General features: G+C 43.9%; 1 protein-coding gene and 1 non-coding gene across 2 annotated transcripts in view; one reads left to right on the plus strand and one right to left on the minus strand.

Moving 5' to 3' along the window:
- The window catches only part of GLIS3 (GLIS family zinc finger 3), a 438,239-nt gene that overhangs the window by 235,904 nt on the left and 178,398 nt on the right, over positions 1-23,937 (minus strand).
- Positions 20,241-20,347, plus strand: LOC144227743 (U6 spliceosomal RNA). Its single transcript, XR_013334045.1, has one exon. It is a non-coding gene; the product is annotated as a U6 spliceosomal RNA (small nuclear RNA).

Genomic DNA, 23,937 nt, shown 5'->3' on the forward strand with positions numbered 1-23,937 from the left:
ATCCTCACAGAGAGAAAAGTGCTAAGAACAGCACAGAGGTGGAAACCAGTCTTGCCAAACTTTTTTTTTTTTTAATGTTTTTATATTTCTAGGAGAGAGAGAGAGGGACAGCGTGAGCAGGGGAGGGTCAGAGAGAGAGGGAGACACAGACTCCAAAATAGGCTCCAGGCTCCGAGCTGGCAGTCAGCACAGAGCCCGACGCGGGGCTCGAACCCACGAACCGTGAGATCATGACCTAAGCGAAAGTCGGATGCTTAACTGACTAAGCCACCCAGGCGCCCCAGACTTGCCAAACTTTTAAGCCACAAGTAAGACAGGGAGTAGCAGACTGGATTCTAGGAGAGAACACACCTAATCAAGTCTCATTTCAAGGAAAAAAAAAAACCCAACAACATAAGCATCAAAGCAAGAAAAAGACACAGTCCTAGCAAAGAGAGACTAATCTCAGACTTCTCCTCTACGGTATTAATAAATGGAAATAAAATGAAGCAGCAACTGCTGAGCTTTGGAAGTAAAAGATTATGATATAATCCCTCAATATTCCGTAAACTCATCTCTACTGAGTAAAGATAACGGAAAATCCTCAGGGTAAATAAAATCAGAAAGCGTTATGCTACATATTCTTCCTGAAAGAGTTCTCAAAATACCACCATCTGGTAAAAAAAGGACTCAAAATGAAGAGCTCAAAAATGAAGAAGTTTTAGCACGAAAGGGCTGGTGGTAAGCATCAGTTCAGAAACGAAATGTTCCAACTGAAATTAAATGTCATTTATAAGATTATAAGATCTGAAAATTGTTTCTGAATTACCTATGCAACATGTAGGGGGCGCCTGGGTGGCTCACTCAGTTAGGTTAAGCATCTGACTCTTGATTTTGGCTCAGGTCATGATCTCATGGTTCGTGAGAGTGAGCCCAACATCAATAGCACAGAGACTGTTTGGGATTCTCTCTCTTGCTACTCCCCCACTCACATGCATTCTCTCTCTCTCTCTCTCAAAATAAATAAATAAAGTTAAAAAATGTAAAATGTAGTAAAAACAGTAATTTTCAAATTATCATAATGACTGAATTCTAAATTTCCAGTTGCCGGTAAGTTACTCAAAGGATGTTACATTTCTCACATTACATATGTGGAAGGAATCAACAGAGTATTACATTCATGATTTTGATGATCAGAAAAAATTATAAAAGTAATCTTAATCTAAAAACAGGATTTTCAACTTCCAAATCACAAAAGAAAAAAATGGCAGACGAATATATACATACTAGGAAGGAAGGAAGGAGGGAAGGAGGGATGGAGGGAAGGAAGGAAGGAAGTAAGGAAGGAGGGAGGGAGGGAGGGAGGGAAGGAAGGAAGGAAGGAACGAACGAACGAACGAACGAACGAGCTAACGAAGGAAGGAAGACCAGGGGTTAAAACAGGGGGGAAAAAGACTAAAGTGATATCCAAAAACTGTTCAGTATTTTTTGAATGGTGAATTTCCTATTTGTCCTCCTTTATATTTTTCTGTCATTTCTTTAAAAAAAATTTTTTTTAATGTCTATTTTTGAGAGAGAGAGAGAAAGCGTGAGTGGGGAGGGGCAAAGAGAGGGAGACACAGGATCTAACGCAGGCTCAAGGTTCTGAAATGTCCACACAGAACCTGATGTGGGGCTCGAATCCACCAACTGTGAGATTATGACCTGAGCTGAAGTTGGACCCTCAACCGACTGAGCCCTCCAGGGACCCCTCTGTGCTTTCTAATTTGTTTACAGCGACCAAGTCTAATCTTCATCATTAGAAACAAAATAGTAAATAGTGGGAGAAAATCCTAGACCTCAAACAGCAAGAATTTCAAGAGACACTCCCTTCTGTCACTGGTCGCAAAGTCAGTCTCGTCCCTGCTACAGCAGTCACCGTGAGACAGGAGGGGCCTGACTAGTCACAGGGAGAAGCCGTGAAAGACAGTGCTGTCAGGGGCGTTTTCTTTCTTAACTATAGGGCTTTGGGGTTTTTTTGCTCTGTGTGTGTGTGTGTGTGTAATATGTCCATTCCATTTCTCTTCTCAATGCAGATTTGACCAGTAAATGAGATCTGATCATTGATTAAAAAAGAATATCAGAATAAGGGATTTTAGAAGTCCTCTATAATCCAACCTCCGGGTCTCACTCATGGAGAACCAAGGCCCAGAAAAATAAATGGCTGGTTCAGGTCCAGCCAATAGAGTTAGTTCCAATAAATGTATGGGATTAGCAGAAATACCATAAAACTCATAGTTTTATGAAGCCTTGAGGGCCTCGGATAAGGCTCAATAAAAATGCCTTGTTGAATATGTAGGAACTTGCTGAGCAGAGTAGATTTGTAAGATACTGGCCAGCTCTACAACTTTACGGTTGAGGAATTAATCGGCTACCTTGTCTTCCAGATAATTGAGCCTTGCAGGTTGCTCCTCGGGGTCTCCTTACCGCCTCTGGCCCCAAAACCACTGGAGAGGCTGCCCGGCTGGTAGCTAAGCTTCTGGAACACCTCCGCAGCCCTTCTAAACCCCGGGATCATAAACCTTCCAGCTGCTATCCCCAGGAGAGAGCAGGATTAGAGATAAGATGTTTACATATAAAAATTATTAATAGGTTTAAGTGTGCATGGCCTACGAGCACACCAAAGGCCCCAGTCCCCGAGTGTGTCACGGTCCACATCTGTGGCTTTCACAGATACTTACTGTCTGAAAAACCTAGTTTCTTCATAACCTACTTGTCACATGCTAAGCTGTTTTTTCCCCCACCGAATATCAAAAGGTTTTTATTTCCACTGCAGGCCTACTTCGGATGGAGGCAGAAAGTACCTTAAAATGAAAGTGTGTGCGGAGGGGTGCTTTTTGGTCTACAGTGCGCACTTACAGGGAAATTAAGCCATTAAATTTACTCAAGAGCCTTTTATAGCTGTTTTGCTATTTCGCCAAAGCTCTTTTATGAAAGATTTGGGAATCGTTCTAAAATACCACGGCGGACTTTAAAGACAAACCAGCCTCAAGGACACCAGGCCTTTTGCGGCATGCGGTATAACTCTGAAAGTTGCCATCGGGGAAGTGAAGCCTGTGGGTGACGGGAAGAGAAACTCTGGACATGCCCTAGCCATGTGTGGCATCCCTATGGAACCGAGGCAGGGACCCAGGGCGCGTGGTGCCAGGGCACTCAAGCAGCCGCTTCACCTATAGTCCCACTGGTCCAATTTGCAACTGTCTGTAACCAAGATACTCAAGTGATTCTGTCTGACTCAAAACGTCAGGCATGTGCGCGCGCACACACACACACACGCCACACTGTACCGCGTACATACATGCAGTTTACACACTGGATCTCAATTCTGTCCTCACTATCTTTGCTGGAGCTGAGATCTCATAGCTGAGATTACTTTAGAGAAAAGTGCTTCAGATTCATTATAAGAAGGTTCTAGATGGATCCATTCTGTGCTGAATTCCTCTCTCTTGAGTATAACAATTTAATGGATAATGACTCGGGATCAGTTCAGATTTGCTCCAGGGAAGAATAATGAACCAACTGAAAAATAAGGACCATTTCTTGGAAAATTCTGTTTGTTTCTGGGATCTCTCAGATACCCGTGACTATGTCCCCAGACACAAGTATGGTCTCTCCAAACCTTTGGGGGCCAAAACGGACCCCAGGGGAGGTGGTGGTCCCTTTGTGTGTGCGCGTGCATGCACTCACCCACTCAGGTGAAAGAGTAGCGGTGAGTTTTCACTCTGCCCCAAATATTCAGATTCTTGTACCCCAAGTAATCAGCACTCAAATACTTAAACAATGAAGTAATCAACTAATTAATCTGGTGCCAGTGAGTCTCCAATTATTTACTAGGAAGCTTTTTACAGTTCCTTTATGAGCCAGCCAGAGCAGCCCTGCTAAGAGAGAAAAGAGCTTCACAACATGGCAGCAAGTTTAAACCCCCCTGCTTTATGCATCTGTACTTTAGCCCTGAGAGATATGCGCACGTACACTCACAGGAAACAGCTATCTTTGTCATTATTTTTTCCTTTCACCACTGGGATCTTTTTTCTTCCCTTAAAACTGGCTTGTGATGCTTTGGCCAATATTATGCAAAGAGATCTGTAAGGCCTTTCAATTTCAAAGCATGCTAATACACCAAAAGCTCCCACTCAGGAATTAGCAATTGCCACAAAGCATTGCTTGAATTTAAATAAGGAGACAATGCATCACAGGGAGCCGTGGGCTTCAAACGCTGATGGGTACATTTCAAAGGTACAATGTGATGGGAAATATTCACAGCAGATATCTGCTATGTAACCACTGGGCCAATGTGAATATGGAAATAAAGTCACAAGTACTCATCTTTCATCAAAATCTTACAGTTCTTCCATCTTCAAGGTACAGAAGAACCCCTTAAACAATCCAGAACTGATCTGAGAGAACAGAAGTAGGATCAGTTAACTGTCCGTGAACCAAACCGAACTGGCTTTGCCAACACAGCGCACTGGGGTCGGATTAGAATAAGGGTCTGAACTGCGCTATTCCTAAATTATCTGTGGCCTTGAAGTTTCTACCAATATTCACGTCTGATCCTGGACCTCAGATTCTGATTCTTAAAAGGAGTACATGGATATTGTAAAGTGTTAGGCGTCAGGGTACCATGGACGTGGATGTTGTAAAGTATTAGGCGTCAGAGTACCGTGGAAAAGCCTAAGAGGCTGCTGCCAACTTGGTTACCTTTCAGAAGCTCTTCCTACCTGCTATGGGTCTGCTCCCAGCACTGCCAGGACGGGGCACGTTCAGTTTTCCTCTTGCCACACTCCTTGGAGCCCAGAATTCCTGATTTGTCATGTTTTATTCCTTGGGAAAACTACTCAGGTGGTGTTGTAATTTATAATTTCTTTTTTTTTTTTTTTCTTTTTTGTAATTTATAATTTCTTAACAGATCTTTTTAAAAGTCAGAAGAGGCAGTCATGTTAGGGGGCACCTGGGTGGCTCAGCCGGTTTAGCATCTGACTCTTGATTTTGAGTCAGGTTGTAATCTCATGATTCGTGAGATCGAGCCCCATGTCAGGCTCTGCATTGACAGCATGGGCCTTGCTTGGGATCCCCTCTCTCTCTCTCTGCCCCTCCCCTACTTGTGTGTGTTTGCTCTCTTTCTCTCTCTCTCAAAATAAATAAACATTTAAAAAAAACCTTAATGTTTATTTTTGTGAGAGAGAGAGACACAGAGAGTAAGCAGGGGAGGGGTAGACAGAGAGGGAGACACAGAATCCGAAGCAGGCTCCAGGCTCTGAGCTGTCAGCACAGAGCCCAATGCAGGGCTCGAACCCATGAACCATGAGATCATGACCTCAGCCGAAGTCGGTTGCTTAACCGACTGAGCCACCCAGGTGCCCCAGTAAACATTTTTTTTCTAAAAAGTCATCCTGGGAGTTTCATAAAAGCCACACAAACTCATCCAACACAAAGCAAGATGTAATACAAGATCAAGAAACACACCTGAAGAGGAAAAGTGATACACAGGTAGCATTTATCTGCCTTGGTAATAGCCTTTTAGGCAGAGAATGAAGCCAGCAGCTCTTGTAACATAAAGGATAGAGCTCAATGTATACTCTCCTGCTAGGTCACCCGATCATCTCAGATGCCAGAGGAGGCCAGGCAAACATAGGCAGGGATGCCTTCTCTACTCAGGGAAATAGTCCCCTCATCCTTTACATCCAGTTCTGAGCCTCTCAGTGCTTTACTCTATGGACAGTTTTCAAGCTACTCAGATTCTCTATGAGTTCTCCTCGATACTAATATTTAGGTTTGACTCTTTTCTGAACGTAGGCTCACACACAAGTCCAGTCCCTCACAGATGGACCCTCGGTGCTATTCACAACCACTGCAAGGTTGGGCCATTATGAAAAAGGCCAAGCCATGAAGCCTGTAGTTGATGAGTGCACAAGGACTCACGTACAACGTTCCCACGTGGAAAGTGCATGGCATTTCATGGAGGGTCTGTTATTCCAGGACAGTGGAGTCAGAGTGTCTCCAATCCACTGACAGCATTTGGGCAATAATGGGTTAATTTTCAGGGACCAGAAAGAGTTTAGTACAAAACTTACGGGGACATTTTAAATAGCCATTACTGAGCTATCAAGATTTAGTTCCTATGTATGAAATACATTCACTGTAAATAAAACATGACTTTTTTTTCTCTTTACAATTTACAGAGAAGTCTAGCCAAGCGCGGACTTTTTTTTTTTATGACATCCTGCTTATTACGAGACTTCTACACATTACAGAGAACTGGCTTTCTAGACAGGACTGCCTTCTTGCTGTTATATCACTGTGCTGTTGTTGTGATTGTTTTGTTTCTTTCTTCTGCAAAAGTAGAGTGGATTCAAAAAGAGAACCTGGTGATATACATGAGCAGCGTAACAAAGCCATACACATCATTTTATAGTTCACATATAGCCTCAAACAGAACTGAAAGCCCAAATTAGCAGTAAAATAACTCTTAAATAAAAGCATATGCTTTAGTCATAGAGCATGATGTGTGTAGTTATAATCTGTTTTTGCTTGGGTTTATTGCTTTGTTTTTTCAAATATTGGCCCCTGAAGTATCTCTCTCTCTTTCCTAAATAGCTGCCAATCTCAAATTGGAAACCAGCTTTATAACCCTGTAGCTGCTACGTTCGTGCTTTACACCTGTTCCTATAATACTTACCACCTGACTTCTAGAGCACAGTGGAGACAGAGATACATTTGTCTGCGACGATCTACAAGAATGATCACTACAGTCGGGCTGTTATGAGAGCGCTGGCGGGTCACATTCATCTAGATACAGGATGCTTAAAGCAGTGGTTCGCAAATCTCTTCCGATTTGCTGCACCTTCTGACTGTCCGCTCTCATACCTCACAAGTTTCAGATTCAGAAGATGTTGGATGGGGCTTGGAATTTTGAGCAAATGCCCTGACATTCTAAAACATGCATGAGCTACCATACTTTGGGTCTCACTTGTAAAAGGAGCCTGCATCTCCATTCCTAGGCTTAAAGAGCTGATCTATATAGACTATTGCTGGAGGACAATGAGGGTAGAGCTGGCTGGGAGATACAATACAGCCACAGAGCAGAAACCCAGGACGGCCCCTAGTGGGCAGCAGACCACTCTTCCCCAGCTCTGACCAGGACGCACCAGGTACAGCGTAACACAACATGGTGGTTGAAGAGTGTAAATCATGGAGTCAGACTGCCTGGGTTCAAGTCCTCGCTAGTCAAGGTAAAGGAATTACTTCCTCTCTGCTTCAGTTTCTTGTTCTCTGATATGGGAATAATAACAGGCCTCTGGCCTGCAGAATTAATGGGGAGTTTCATAAACAAAAACATGCACAGTATACAGAGCAGCACCTGACCTACAGTAAGTGTTTGGTGATTGGTCTGTGCATATCTGATGGGTTTAAGTACAGAAACCCCTCCTTAATATGCAGAACACAAAATTGTTATTGGAAAAGTAACTCACACGGGCGCCTGGGTGGCTTAGTCGGTTAAGCGTCCGACTTTCGCTTAGGTCATGATCTCGCGGTTCGTGGGTTCGAGCCCCGCGTCGGGCTCTGTGCTGACTGCCAGCTCAGAACCTGAAGCCTGTTTCAGTCTGTGACTCCCTCTCTCTCTGACCCTCCCCTGCTCACGCTGTCTCTCTCTCTCTCCTAGAAATAAATTTAAAAAAAAAACATTAAAAAAAAAAAAAAGGAAAAGTAACTCACAGAATCCCATTCTACAAATTGAGCGCCAAGGTATAGGTGTCCAGTTTTATTCACTTAACTTTGTACAAGGAGTGTGTTGCAATCCTTCCTTTCCACTCTCTAGCGTTTCTATGTCTCCACCTCCCCTCCAGCTGGCTAGTTCCTCCTTCCTTCTCAACCCAGAGGGTTAGGGTCTTCTTGACAATTTACTGTCGAGCTATACCGAGGCTGGGGACAGTCAACGTTGTGAACCAGGAAGCCTCTAGAGAAGCAGGGTCATTTCAAATTGGGTCCCCAAACCATGCTTTGATGTCAGGTTGAAATGGTGCCCTACCTAAGCCATGACTTGGTATCCTCATCATCTGGGCTTTGTCACAGAAATTCTAGGAATTTAGTCATCTTTTCTGAACACTTACTTTCTTATTAGCCTTCTGTGGCTCCTATGCCTCTGAAAACACTCAGGTACTCCTCCTGACAGTACTTTCTAGATGCTGTCAAACCCCACCATTTTGAGAGACTCGGCCACATCCCTGTTCTCCATCTCTCCAGCTTTCAATCTGTAAACTCTTTCCCTCTGTTGTCATATTTGGAGATTCTACCCAACTAATTACATCCTCTTGCGGCTCTGTATTTTATAAAGTGATCCCATATGCCAACAAAGATCTGTTTTGTTTTCCTTATTTCAATCATTTGGAAGTGCCCTGAAGAGCCATGCTGGGCCCCTACCCCTGTTCTAAGATCTCTTCTTAGATGACATTTGTTTAAATCATCAACATAGGACCCAGTTATATTTCAGTCACCTGGGCTCAGCCAACCGTGTCACCTACAGAGCAACTATGATCTCACTAACTGAGAACTTGCTTCCATTTGGTCATCAGGCATTTTCACCAAACCACAGAATCTACTACGAATGCCAGTCTTAGAAAGATCTTCGACTGCAAACTTCTGTTTTTTCCAGATATAGACACTTCAGTTCTTATTTAAGAGACTTGCTCACAGTCGTATAGTCAGGGGGCAGCTTACTGCCAGTGTCCTGGCTGCTCCAGCAATCTTCCCGCCTACACAACTGTCCAGTGAAGATATAAAAGATAACGTGCATCAGAGAATGTAGTCCACACGTGATGAGGACAGACACATTAGATCCAGTCTCATCAAGATCCATTCTCAGCACGAAATTAACTTTTGCCTTCTTAAAAAAGGAAATGTACTTTAATTGTAAAATGTGTTTAAAATACAATAAATAGTGGGGCGCCCGGGTGGCTCAGTCAGTTAAGCGTCCGACTTCAGCTCAGGTCATGATCTCATGGTTCGTGAGATCAAGCCCTGCGTTGGGCTCCGTGCTGACGGCTTGGAGCCTGGAGCCTGGAGCCTGCTTCAGATTCTGTGTCTCCTTCTCTCTCTGCCCCTCCCTGCTCTCATGCTGTCTCTCTTAAAAATAATAAACGTTAAAATAAAAAAATACAAATAAATAGAAGAAAATTTAAACTGCGCATTTTATAACCACCTAAAGGTAACCAATCAGACATAGGACATTTAGTATATAGCCTAAAGTTGTTTAACGTGTATGTATGTATATATCACAACAATGTAATGATAAGTGTGTGCCATCTTATACCCTGCCTCTTTTACCTAAAAACAAAATGGGACTTTCTTTTCATGTTGTTAAACTTCCTTCCTCATCATTACTTACACTGCCTGTGGGGTACTCCATTGTACACCCAATCTTCCATTCTTGAACATTTCTGGTTTCTCCAAAATTTTAAAAAAATTATCAGCAACTTTGAAAATGAACACCCTCATCTTTAAATTTTTATGCAGACCATGAAAAATCCATAAGGATAAGTTCCTAGAGGTGGAACTCCTGAGACAAAAAGTGTGCGTGGTCTCGAGGTTTCAGCAGCTGCCGACAAACAGAGAATTGTATTTACAAGAAACGCTGACATCCAGGAAGGCGTCCAGAGGATGACAATGAAGTGTCTATTCAACATGTCCTCCAGGCAGGCCGAAGGGCTTGGGTGCGCCTGGAAAACTTAGGGAGGAGATAAATTTCCTCCAGAGGAAAAGGACTTCTGTTTTCTTGTCTGCTTCTCTGTTTCTCGTTTAAGGCTGATTCTACAATATCAGAGGAAACCTTGGGGGAGAGTGGGTTCCTGTGTCGGCTCCTACCTCTCGGCTTCTGTGCTGTGCTTTGTGATGCTGGGGCTGGGGACCCGCAGCCACACCCACCTTTGCCAGGCTGGCCCACGGGGGCCCGGTTGGCCTCCACCCACAGCAGCGCCAGAGTAAAGCCACAAGAGGGAGAAAGGCTGGCTCCTTCCACGTTGCTCTGTCCCCTTCGGCATCTCCCCAGGAAGGGTCCCCCACCTTGGCAGCCGCAAGTGATTCCACTTTGTAGTTTTTCCAGGGCTCTCATGAACACAACTTCCTCCTCATAGACCTGGTTCCCAGCCCTTCCCTGGGATCCTTTCCTGAGCTCCTAAGTTTTCAAAATTCTAACTTACCCCCCTTGCCCCATCTCCAGGGGTGACAGCTCCTCCTCCCCCTCTGTACCTTTCCATTCTCCCAACACCCAGTTAACAATTCCATACGATGGCTTCTCTCTGGTAAAATGACTGGTGGGCTTCTGGTGTCTTTAGTGGGCCCTGACTGACACGGTTTCCCTATCGCTGCAGCTGGTAAATTCAGAAGGAACTCCCTCGCATCTAGGATATGGTAAAGGAAGTTCCCAAACTGAAACAAGGTTAAACCAGATGAGTCATCTTAAAAATATTTTTGTCAATGCAATCCTTTTCACAAATATAGCCTTGGGTCAAACTCTCTCTCTCTATATATATATATAAGCACAGGTGCTTTGGTTAAACTGAGTCTGCAGCATCGTGCCCCTTACCTGCATGGCCCTACCCCCCACCTGCAGCTCCTTCAGAGCCCTGCCCTCCACATCCTTCTGTGGAACTCTTGGGTTCGGTGGAACCCAGTCTGGGAACCACTAATCTACACAACTTGAGTTCCCTTCTAAACCTTATGACTCCGTAACTAGGTAATTCTTCTTGCACGGTCCCAGGGCTCTCTGGACATCTACATGGCCCCAATAACAGTTCAAGCAAAACACAAGATCTCAGCCACATGCCTGGCTGCCCCATGTACAGCCCCATCTTTTGATCCCAAAAGGAAACCCAGAGGAATAACTGTGTGGCTGCCATACCTACCATTAAGGATAAGTCAGCGTTTGTCATTACAACTGTCTTTCTTTCAAAGGTTTCTGACATGATTTTAAAAACCTGCTCTAGCTTCAAGTTGGCATGAGAGGTCTTGGCTCCAGGCCGTAATTTCTTTCAGTGAAGCCACTAAAAGTGTGTTTTGCTACTTTAGAGCTGAGAGAGAGCACTGACAGTCCTGAATGAGAGAAATCTCAAGTTCAAAATGCCCTCTTCCCACCCCCCACCCCCAACCTATTAAGCTTCCTTTTCTTAAAACAAAACAAAACTTTTTTCCAGGCTATTTGCTGAAAATGTAGCTTTTCTTTTTCAATTGTTTAATTGAACCAAGTCTTTCTGATGCTCAAACTCTTCGAACATGAAAGGGTTTAATGCAAACAAGATATTTCATATTAGAGGTGGTTCTCATGTATCCATCTTCCACTATAGATAGGTTTTCTGCTTATGTCTTTATCTTTGATCCCTCGGAAATGGAGTCATACTGCTTTGGAAGCAAAGCCCAAATATTTACGTTTTGCAAAGGTGATATTTATAACATCCAGATACTTTTTTCTTCGTATCTCCTCAACTACTGTCAACAAAGGGGGTAAGTGAGAAGTGTTAGAATTATTCCCTCTTCACAGAAGGAAACATGGAAGCCCAGAGAGCTTGATTTGCTTAAAATCCTGGTCAAGGCCTGACTAGGCAGTAGATGGCCTGGACACTTGCCCTTTGCTTGCTCTGAAAGGCACACTGCCTTCCCACACTCCTACAGCATGTGGAAACCACAGCGAAGCCAGCGAGAAGGGAGGCCGCCTGATCCAGAACCATCTGCAGACCTGGAGGACCTTGCTGCACTGACGGGTTTCCCTCCGGAGGCAAGTTCCTTTGCTCCTCTGCTTTGAGGACACAGCTCAGGTCACTACCCGGAAAATACCTTCATCCCCAACCATGTCCTCGGAGCTGGGAAGAGCCCCGGCTCTGGAGAAATCTAGAGAAATCTGGACTGAAATCCTAGCTTTACACTCCGAACCAGGGTCAGAGGTTCCTCCTCTGATATGCACATAAAACCAAAACCAAACCAGAAAACTCAACCCACTACCTCAAAAGGTTTCTGTGATCATGAAAAAAAAAAAAAAAAAACCCACACAAGAGAAATTCAATAAACTGTGGCTGCTGATTAGCAGATATAAATGCCGTCCACCCCCCAACACACACACAAAAAAAAAAAAGGAAAGAAAAGGAAAAAAAAAGAGAAAGGTACATATTCAAGAGATATCTGTTGATAAAAGAGGAGACACCAAGAATACTCTCCTTCTGAAAAGACGAAAAATATGCACGATCATTTAAGACAACAAACAAGGATCCATCTGGAAATACTGTTGTAAAAATGTACAAGGATCTGCTGGCTGTTAAGACCCAGGGGCTCTGGGTTTGCTGGGCCACTCTGCAACCTGGCTTTAAGATTCAGCCCGTGACTGTATGCTCTGAGTCCCAAACCATCCTATCCTTTTTTCCAATTCCAAGATGCCTCACCTATTAGTTTACCCATTTATTTTTCCAATATCCCTGCATTCTGGAGCATTTCCTGAGCATGTACCACACCTCAGGCACTGTGCCAGGCACTGCGGATACAGAAGAAAGCAAACCAGGGCTCAGTCCAGGATAAGCTGTGAGGCATTCACCTCAAGTATACAATTTAAGGGGCCTCGAAAAAACAGTAATCAAAACAAGTGATATTTTGATGCAATACCTTCAATAATCAGCATCAATACAAAAGAGCCCATGACAAGCAAAATATCGAAATTTAAGATAAAGACAAGATCAGGAACAGGGTTGTGCTGAGTCACACTGGTGCTGGGGCAAAAGGAAAAATCAGAAATACTGATTCTGTCCTATTTTAAACTTTGATATTTTATCCACCATGGATTTTTTGGTATTAACAATTATTACTTCAAATATTACGCAAAATATTCTTTATCTGGACTAATGAGCTTTTGGCATCCCCTTAGATTTCTGACTCTAATCTTGGCCCTAAATAAGACACATCTTTATAGTTAGCTGAAACCTGAAATCCCACTGAGTCACCAAGGGAAACAATCTAAAGGCGTTAAGGATCTATTACGGATGTCAAGGCTGAGAAAGATCAAATTGGGAGGCAAGTGGCACAAGGCTGGTCAGCGTGACAGCCAGCGCCAGGCCTTCTCCTGGATCTTCTTTATGCTTCACCAGCCAGCCTTCATGCCGCCTTCACTCCTGAGCAGCGTCTGGGGTGTTTCTGTTTGCCATTCATGGCCCCTGTACACATACAGGTCCACAAACCAACCAGATTTCCACAGCTGGGAGTTCTACTCTGCGGAGCATTTTTCCAGCCTTGGCCAGCTGGCTCTTGGTCATGACGCCAGAGGCCGCCACGCTTCCCGTAGCTGTGCCTGGGTTACACAATGAGCTTCACGACTTCAATGCAAGTCCAAACGCTCAAATCCCAACAGAGCACCAAGGATTACCGCGCTATGCGGGAACATGGCTGCCGGACCCAACTCGTATGAACATGATCTCTTCTCAAAATATTCTTAAGCATCCAGCTCCTCTCTCCCAGGCTTCTGCCCTCCCCACATTCAACTCTTTCTGCTCTGTAGCAAGTTCCTGCTGTAAGCAAGGAAGTAAGCCTCTGGGGGCAGAAGCTGTCAGCTATGCACTGTATCAGACTACGTTCCCCAGCCTCCTTGCACCTGCATTTGGCCATGACTCCTTTTTAGCCAATCAAGAATGAACAGTAGGGACTTCCCCATTTTCAGACCTCTCATGTGTAATCCTCTTTTCCTTTGCTCCTCATCTGGCTAAATGGAGAGACATCTGTAGGCATCCAGGATCGTGGAGCCAAGGTAGATATAGCATGGGTCCCTGGCTGAATGTACAAAAAGCCCCCCAACTAGAGTGAAATAAGCTTTGACTGGAAACTCAAAAATGAGATTGTTGAGATTTGGGGGTCTCTTATAGCAACCAGCTTATCTTGATTAATATACTCCCCCAACTAGACTGTAAACTCTTCACTGGCTGGCTCTGTAGCTGACACACCTCTGTATTCTCAACAGTGAGTGCACTCAGGTATGCAATACAATCCTGTGGTAATCAGCCACCTGTATTTCCCTCTTGAAGCTATTATAAAAGGGTACCTCCACCACCATAACCAGAAGAATGACTAACAATGAATCCCTCTCTCTCTCTTTATACTGAAAATGAAGGCAAAATATTCCTAGAAACCCCTGTTAATTACGATCACTAAATAGAATGGTTTGTGACTCTTAAATGCCACTTCATAATCAGCTAATAATCTAAATATAAACAAACATACAAAGGCAAAGGATGGAGTCAGAGTGGGAGCCCCAGACATGTACTTGAGTTTTCTTCTGGAAAGATCTTTAACACACTATAGTGTCTTAGGCTATGTTTCTGCTCTGTGCATATCACAGTTGACATCTTGTCAAAACCAAGGGAAATAATTGCATCCCCGAGTGAGGGTATCATGCAGGCAGCAATTTAAATGTGGCACTGCTTATCAGCACCGATTTACTAACATCTTACTGTATATAACCACGCGTGGTGGGAGAAAACTTATACATCCTTACGAAGATTTAGGCATGAAAACAAAATCTGTTCTGCCTCCAATTCAAAAGAAGAAAGAACAAAGGAGAAGGGCATGAAATAAGAAGCCGTGTGTCTTCCTCTTAGAAACAAACTTTTAAAGAAATCTAAATCCTGGTCTGCTCACCTCCATTTAAGTTGGGGTGGACCAGACATAATCCAGTCTGCTCAGGTCTTGAGGGAGAAGAAAAACAACCCATCTTATGAGGTTATTAAGCTAACACCTCAGCAAGCCGCAGGCATGCTACTCATTTATTACACAAACCCGAAATCTTCTGACAGTCCATAATTATGTGCTGAGAACTCTAATGAATAACTCTGCATCAGAAGGATTCACAAAACTTTGATCAGTGTCCTGAGAGACAGCAGGTCAAGATGAACCTTGAAATCTGATTTACATCACCCATTCCCATCTAGCATTCTAAAACCACTGGTTTTTAGCTCTCCATTCTTCACCTGGGTATATTCTGAAAACATAAATTTGTCAAACATCCTAGAGCAATTATAAAAATTATTAGTAGTCATTTATGAAAAAGACTTAACACAGAGTTTATATAATTTCCCATATGTAATTCTCCATATCTTTTTGATCCTAGAGTCTTGATCATAAAAAAGAAAGTCACATTTTAGGGCTCAATACTGTACTGTATTAGACGGGTAATCGGCTATAATTTTGTATCTGGTCCTCTGCATGTGACCAAGGTTTTAGGAGACCTAGGTTTGAAGTAGTGATGTGTTTCAAATGAGCTGTCCACACATCCTTTTCTCTATTCCCTTTGGTTTTAAGACATATGAAGCAGGGAACAGAAATCTGATTTAATTGAAGCTAAATCATCCAGAAAAGGAATAGAGCATATGCTGAGGGTTTCATCACCATTTAGTTCAAATGAGGGGTGTGTTGGGGGAGGGGGGGAAGGTGTCTTTTGAAAACACAACTGCCTTATGGCCTTAGTAGGGCTAGAGAAGGAATAGCAGAAAAGAAATACACACACACCACCACCACCACCACCACCACCACCACCACCACCACCATGACCAACAACAACTCAGGCCACTACCCCTAATTACTGCATTCAAGGCAGACATCACTAATCAATATCCCACTTTTTCCGACAGAGCCTACAGTCTATCATCCTTACCCTGAGCCCTCTCAGTTCCTGCTACCAGACACGTGGAATTGAATACTAAGTGAGATCCAGTTTCTAGCTCTGAATGTGTCCAATTACTAATGAATGCTTGAAATGGATAAGACGTTAGGGTTGGTCAACGCACCGCCCCCCATTTACAGGTAAAGAAAATGAGCAATGGAGATGTTAACTGACTTTTCAAAGGGCACAGAGCCAATCTACAGGGATTTTTTTCCATCGAAATCTCCAGACTTTTAAAATATTCTTTCTTGGTATGATTTATACCATTGAAGACACATACAGTAAGTTTTAAGAGTAAAGGGATTTCAGAAAAATATGTCAGTGTATTCTATAAACCAAGGAAAACAAACAAAAATCCACTTCACAAAGTGTAAAGAAAGCTATAAAATCACTCTCAACCTTGAAATTTATGGAAGATGATTAGTAAAGCTCACTATAGACCCGTCTCAGATTATCATTTGCCAACATCACCAATTTCTTGTATCACTTGCCACTTTATGCCAGAATACAAGGCAATGTATGTAGAAATTACCTCTAGAGAGAGTGTCTCTGGCCATTCTGGACTCACAGACATTTACACCATGGTCACATCTGATCTCCCACCTCTCTCCAAGTCACTGGGGGCTCGGCTGCCATCCAAAGTCCGAGGTCAGGATTTTAAGAACAAAACAAAACTTTTTCAGGCCCATTTTAATAAAGATTACTCTGTGTTTTAGGCTTAGTAGCACTGAAAAATCAGTAAGAAGCCCTCTGGGAAGAGAGAAAATGACTATGAGGCCCTCAAAACCGGTAATCTATCTTCCTTGTCTCTCTCTCTCTCTCTCTCTGTCTCTCTCTCTCTCTCACACACAGACACACACACACACACACACACACGTGACCCACCATCTTGGGGGCTCTCTAAATGTGAAGAGCCCTTTGGAAGAAAAATGTATATGCGAGGAGAGGGGGAAAGAGTGGCAAACTGCTAATGCTATAAAAGCCAAGAAGCCTCCAGCAGGTTCTGGGTGGTGGAGGAGACACAGCCACGGGGAAGGACTTCCCACAAGGAGCCGGGGAGGAAGCAGCTGGGGAGGGGGTGGAGGTGGGTGACAGAGACGTGGAGCCAGAAACAGAGCTGTGAGCAAGAAGGGGAAAAAAGGCTGAGCAGCCGAAAGCTGGTGGTTAAAATAACTCGTGGTAACAGAGTGTTCTTTGTTACCACACACTGCTCTTTGTTATCACACATTACGGAGAGTTATAAACAACAGAAGCACGCCGCACACTCGAGCCGCTCCTCCAGCCCCGGGCTCCGGTGACCTAACAAACTCCCCGGCGTCCCCCCGGGGGTGTAGGCCGCCGCCGTTTCCAGAACGCCAGGTCAGGACCGCGGCCGGCAGTCTGCGCGGCTCACCGCACACGCGGGAACCTTCTAGGCTATCCAGCCTTCTGTTCCTCTCCGAGGTGCCCTCTGCATCCCTGTCCATGCAGGTCAGGAAGGTGCAGACAGGGCCGCTCCCGCCTGTGACGACAAGGGACTTGGCGAGCTTTGCAAGCGGAGGGAAGCGAAACTTCTCTGGGGGAATTCAAAGAGCCCAGAGAGAATGAGCTCCTGGGGGTTTATACAGAAAATCAGACGCTCAGCAGCAGCAGCAGCAAGAGGCTTGCCTGCGAAGGCAGCGCCAGGCACAGCGCAGGTTCGACGCTAGGCCCGGACACCGGGAAGGGAGGGAGAGGGCTCTGAGGAACCTTCCCTTCTGGCTTCATCACCACTTTCCCCAACTGCCGCCGTCCTTCCCTCCAGATCCCACATCTGGCCTCCTGTTTACTGACCGCGGCGGGGAGAACGCACCCAGGAGACCCCCAGCCCGTCCTGTGCCCCAGCTGCCCGCGTCACAGCCAGTGGGGCCAGGGGCCTCCCACTCTGACCTTTCTTTCCGCACCACACTGATCATATTTGCCCTTAGAAGTCCACGTGGCATTCGGGCGCCTGGGTGGCTCAGTCGGTTAAGCGTCTGACTTCGGCTCAGGTCATGATCTCACAGTTCATGAGTTCAAGCCCTGTGTCGGGCTCTGAGCCAATAGTGAGGAGCCTGCTTGAGATTCTCTCTCTCCCTCCCTCTCTGGTCCTTCCCTGCTTGCACTCTCCCGTCTCTAAATAAATAAATAAGCTTTAAGAAATGGTATAGATGTCAACTCAGCTGTCCTCACTGCCGGAGCTCTCCGTCTCCACTCCAACTGACTTCCTGGCAGTGGTGGTCAGACACTAAGGCGCACTTCTCCCTGCTCAGACTCGCACCACTGTGCTATTCCAGGCCGTGTCTCGTTCCGCCTGTGTGATCAATCACTCTTCCTCTATCGCTGACGGCTTTTTATATGCCCACCACTCAAGTGTTGACTTTTCTTCTCGTCTCTTACTTCTGCATCGCAAGAATGCCGTTTCTCACTAGGCTGCTGGCTCCTTCAGGACAAAGACTGTGTCTAAGTCACTCATCTCTGAGTTCCTCTTAGCAGGTACACAAATCCTGAAAAGGGAGCACGCCTGATCCTTTCCTGTTATCATCAGGGCATGTCATTTGTCCCTCTGTGGGATCTCTCAGATCTGCTTCCTTGTCATTCTCACAGCCACCTTCTCATCGCATCCCGTCCAGGTGACAGCCAAGGTTATAACCTAAATGATCCCGCACCTGTACCTCCTCCTCTGTCTGTTTCATCCGTCAGAGGACCGCCAAAATCAAGACAGGTATGCCTCATCACCCTGCACTCCTTCAAACCCTTCTCTCCACCCTTCCATGCGATGATGTCCAAGTTTTGCAGGATGAGAAATTCGGTCTTCTCGATGACTTGGCCTCAACCTCCAGACATTATCTACCACCGCGTGCAGAGCCTACACTCTATCCCTACTGAGATACACTCAACGTATATTTTCGGTCATCTCTTTCTTTGAGCATATGGTTCCTTTGGCCAAAGATTTACTTGCCTACCCCTCGGTCACCACATCCCAGAGTTTCATGGTCTCTGAGAAGCAGCCCCAGCCGCACCCTAGAGCGGTGAGTCATTCATTCCCTCCCTGAGTTATCAAAACACTCACCCCGTGTCCCTGTGTTATAGACTAACTTACATCTTCATGGGTACTAGCCTGTGAACTCTCACAGATCAGAATCCTAGTCTTGATATTCCCGGTACTTAACACAGCACCTGGAACATTTGCACAATGTGGGTTGAAGTCCATCAAATTTCAAAAGAATCTATCGGCAACAAATCTTTAGCAATTAATCACACACAGGAAAGTGTGTTTCTAGAGAGAAAAAAATGATGGAATGTGTTAAGAGACAGACTTACTTTCCACTGCATATCCTTTTAATGAGTTTTAGACTTTTTACACATGTGTACTATTTTTCAGCACACTCAGAGGAGGTGTTACAGTAAAATCCCAGCACTGTGCATAGTGGGGATTTTAGGCATTATGGAACAACTCCAGGAATCAATGAAATTCATGAACTTGGGGTGACTTCTGTGTAGATTTTCTATTTGCCTCTCCACACCCAAAGAGCTGTGCTGTTCTTCAGTTGCTGATTTCTGTGCTGCCTGGTAACAGATCTGTGAATGTGTCCTCCCCCCTGGATCATAAGCCCCTGGAAGGCAGGGACCCTCCACTCCTCACTTTCATGGCCTCTACCAGTTTCTAGTGTACTGCTCTGCACACACTTGGCCATCAACATCTAATTGTTTAATTGAAAATACAGCAAGGTTTGGGGTACTCATGCGGTTGAGCATCCGACTTCAGCCCAGGTCATGATCTCATGGTTTGTGAGTTTGAGCCCCGCGTCGGGCTCTGTGCTGACAGCTCAGAGACTAGAGCCTGCTTCAGATTCTGTGTCTCCCTCTCTCTCTGCCCCTCCCCTGCTTGTGCTCTGTCTCTCTCTCAAAAATAAATAAACATCAAAAAAAATTTTTTAAGAAAATACGGCAACAATTTCAAATTTGAAAATAAAAAAGCAGTAATTACATTAGTTTGCAGCTAATCAACCAAGGCAAGGAAGAGAAAACCTAAAATACTGCTAATAGGTAACAGCAATAAATATTAGGTTTACTATGGTCGGACTGAGTATAGAAGGTAGAATAGCTGTAGAAAAGTATCATATTTTGTCATTCCTTATTTAGGTCATGGATTAATATACATTATTCCTTCTCCACTTACGCTAGCAAAACAAGTATTAGCCTTTTAATGTGAAAGCGTCGAATATATGCACAGCCACAACCGTCCAGAACCACTGCTCGGGAGAAGAGGAGGAAAAGTTTTGAGATGAAAGAGAAAGAGGAAAATGGGCTCTGAGATGATATCCTTCTAAACAAAACAGGACAAGAATCAGCAATTTCCAGATAGATCTAAAACCTCACTGCCCTGGGGAAAATACTCCAACTAAATCCTTTAGTGCCTGGGAAGCAGTCTGAAAGCTGCCTGACGTGAAAAAGAACAAAACGCACAGGATGCAGACTCTATTCCTCACAAAGCCGAAGAGATAGTCACATTGACATTCACATTAGAAGTTAGAAAGCAGTGCTCGCTTCGGCAGCACATCAATTAACACTGGAATGATACGCAGAAGACCAGCCTGGCTCCTGCGTAAGGATGACATGTAAAAGTCAGAAAATAAGAGGATATTTAAGAAAAAAAAAAAAAAAGACAAAAACATAGGATTCATATAAGTGAGATGAATATGCACTGAACGCCAAATACCGAAATACACAGTATCCATGTGCTTACGTGAGAACAGATTACCCGTGCCCTAGCCTGTCACATAGCCCAAGCCTCACCATTTCCTGCCCTTCCTTCCTCCCTCTCCCTACACACAGACACACACAGACACACAGACACACAGACACAGACACACACACACACACAATCATTCTCTCTGGCCCCTGAACACACCGAGATTGATCCAGCCCTGCTCATCCCTTTTTACCACTGTCCATTCTGTATTATGGTCAGTAACAGCCGTGTAATCAACCCAATAAACCTCAGATCACTTGCCCGTAGGCTCTGCAGCTCCTTCACTCTCTAGTAAACTCTACTAGTTAATGCCACACACAACACAGCTGACGAGCTAGACCATGTTTGCTCACAGCACTGTGGATCTGGGTTTGTCCTCTCTCCCCACATGCCCTATGAGATTTCTACTTCTCAAAGTGAGAAAGAAAAATGAATACGGGAAAGAGAAGATAATAAAAGAGTGGTTAGTGGCATGTAGATAAATCCTTCTTCTCGGGTCACTTGCAACAATTAATTTCTTAGCCTGTCTCCTTTTGGAAGCAAGTATTAGATTTTGTTTACTGCTATAGTCCCACAGCTTAGCCCAATCAATAGTATAAGACATATGCTAAATAAATAGTTGGTGACTCAGTTAGTTAAATAAAGGGAAGAGAAAGGTAAGACAAAGAAATGTTCTCATTAAGTACTCACTGAAATGAGAAATAAATAAGGTCCGCAGAAGAGAAGCACAATTCTCCCTTACTTTTCCTGTCCTCAGTGGGTCCTGAAGTGATTCAATACGGTGTCTGTCCCTTACACCAAATTTGAAAGGATATAAAAGTTCATAGGACACATGGCAAAGAAAACAATCAACAAAACAAAAAGACAACTTACTGAGTGAGAAAAGATACTTGCAGATGATATATCTGATAAGGGGTTAATATCAAAAACTATAAAGAATTTATACAACTCAATTTCCAAAAAGAACCCCCCAAAACAATTAAAAAATAGGCAAAAGACAAGAACAGACATTTCTACAAAGAAGACATACAGATGACCAACAGATAGATGAAAACATGCCCAACATCACTCATCATCAGGGAAATACAATTCAAAACCATGATGAGATCACCTCACACTGGTCAGAATAGCTAAGATAAAACACACACACACACACACACGCACACACACACACACAAGAAACAAGAAACATTGGTGAAGATGTGGAGAAAAAGGAACCCTCGTGCATTGTTGATGGGAATGAAACTGGTGAACAGGGTGTAGGTGCCTCAAAAACTTAAAAATAGAACTACCATATGATCCATAATTACACTACCAGTTATTTACCCAAAGAACATGAAAACACTAATTTGAGAAGATCTATGTTCCTCTCTGTTTATTGCAGCATTATTCACAATAGCCAAGATATGCAAGCAACTCAAGCATCCATCGATGAACTTACTTCTAACTGAAGTAAGCCAGAGAGAAACAAATACCATATGATGTCACTCATACGTGGAATTTAAGAAACAAAGCAACTGAACAAAGAAAAATAGAGACAAACAAAAAATAGACTCTTAAATATAGAGAACAAACTGGTGGTTACCAGAGGGGAGGTGGGGGGGGGGATGGGTGAAACAATTTTAGATTGAATTTACCGCAGTAAATATTTACCGAGTACCAACTATATACAGGGTGTGTTTCCAATACAGGGAGAAAAGAGATAAATAAGACTTGTTCTTTCCCTCAAGGATCTCACAATCTAGTATCATGTCCTTTAAAACTGCAGTGCCTTTACTATGATGCAAAAAACCCAATGAAATTTCACTATACTTATAAAGTCGTAGGGCTTTAAAGCTATGGCCAAAAGAGACAGATAGTATTCCATTTCAGAAAGCCCAAATACTTTACAGCCCTATGCTACACAGCCTGCCAGTCCAAAGGGCCTCACCCTAGAAGATCCAAGGCCCATCTCGAGTCCTCAGAAAGAAAATGAAATAGACCCATCTTCAGAAAGAGTTTACCAATGACTTAATTCTGACGAAAACATCCATATCCATATGTCCATGTTAAGAAAAAAAGTTGGTTGAAAGGCTATCTCCCACAACTGCCTTTAAACAAAATGTAAATATTTGCTTTACTTTTATTTTTATGGACTGCTCCCAGAGATTTTGATCTGGGCTAGTTTTTCATGTCTCTTAACCCGAGTATTCATGTCTGTCACACTGCAGTGTAACCACAGAACCTCAAATTATTGGGGATACATCACTCCGTTACATAATGGGGACAGCTACCACCCATGAAAACGCTCAGCATAATTAACACATATCAAAAATTAAAAGTAAAAATGCCTGAAAAGTCTAATCTTGAATAGAGAATACTCTTTTTCCCTTCACAAGGGTTTTAAGAGAAAACCAATATATGTGTATGCGTTTATATATTAAAGAGAATACAAAACTACATGTTTACATATATAGCATTAAGAATTCAAACAACATATGACTAAAGGGGGAAAGGAAACAGATTACTATTTCAAAATTATTGGGGAATTACTGAGGAAGAATACTGTCGAAATATAAAAATATTAAAAACGTAAAATATTAAACTCTCAAGTGTCTTCACTAATAAGGTACTGAAGAGGGAAAAACCCACACTTCCCTGTGACCACAAAGAACAGTATTTCTTCTTAGTCAGACAAAATGGCACCTTCCCTTATGTGTCATGTCCTTGGTATGAGGGGTGTGACGTCCAAGGACGCTGCTCTTTGTCTGGCCTCATGTGCCCTGTGTCAGTAAGCATGGCCCTCTCTGGGCTCCTGGGGACTTCAGGATTTGTACTTCCCATTCCCACCCCAGCTGGGCCACGGCGTTTCTTCCAGAAGCACGCAGCAGTCGAAGCTGTCATGCAGACCGTCTGCGCCGCTGCCTCCCTTCTGCAGAAGCCCAGGGCCCTCACCCTCTTCTGGAAAACACTGCATTTCTCCTTACTGCTGGTTTCCTGCCTAAAGCCCTGCCAAATCCAAAACTGTGGTCCTGGCTTAATCAATATTTGATCTGAGTTTAAGAAAACCCCTTAAATTCATTCATGCTGCAGATCATTAAATTGACTCACACTCGACAAAAACAAAACAAAACAAAACAAAACAAAATAGGACTTTATTACAGCTCCTGCGGTGTGACCCAGGAGATTCTGTATTTTAACCTTCTTTGGGACTCAAAAAAAAAATTATAGAGTCAGGTGAGAGGGACTTATGAGCGGAAGGCAAGAAGAAAGCTCCCAAGTCCACTGAACATACAAGTCTGTCCTGCCTGACACACTCTGGCTGCCTGGTCCAGGACATGGCAATCAGGCTGGAGGCATGCAGGATGGTTTTCAGGCCAAGGACACTGGAATGAGGCAACTTTAGGCTCAAATCTTGGCTCAGTCCCAAGACAGCCACCACAGCAGCGGTGTTTCCTGGCTTCTGCATCTGTAGGGACTGTAATACTGTCTCCCTCACGAGCCA

The sequence above is a fragment of the Crocuta crocuta genome, unplaced genomic scaffold, assembly GCF_008692635.1.
Source record: "Crocuta crocuta isolate KB4526 unplaced genomic scaffold, BGI_CrCroc_1.0 scaffold41, whole genome shotgun sequence".
NCBI classification, from domain to species: domain Eukaryota; kingdom Metazoa; phylum Chordata; class Mammalia; order Carnivora; family Hyaenidae; genus Crocuta; species Crocuta crocuta.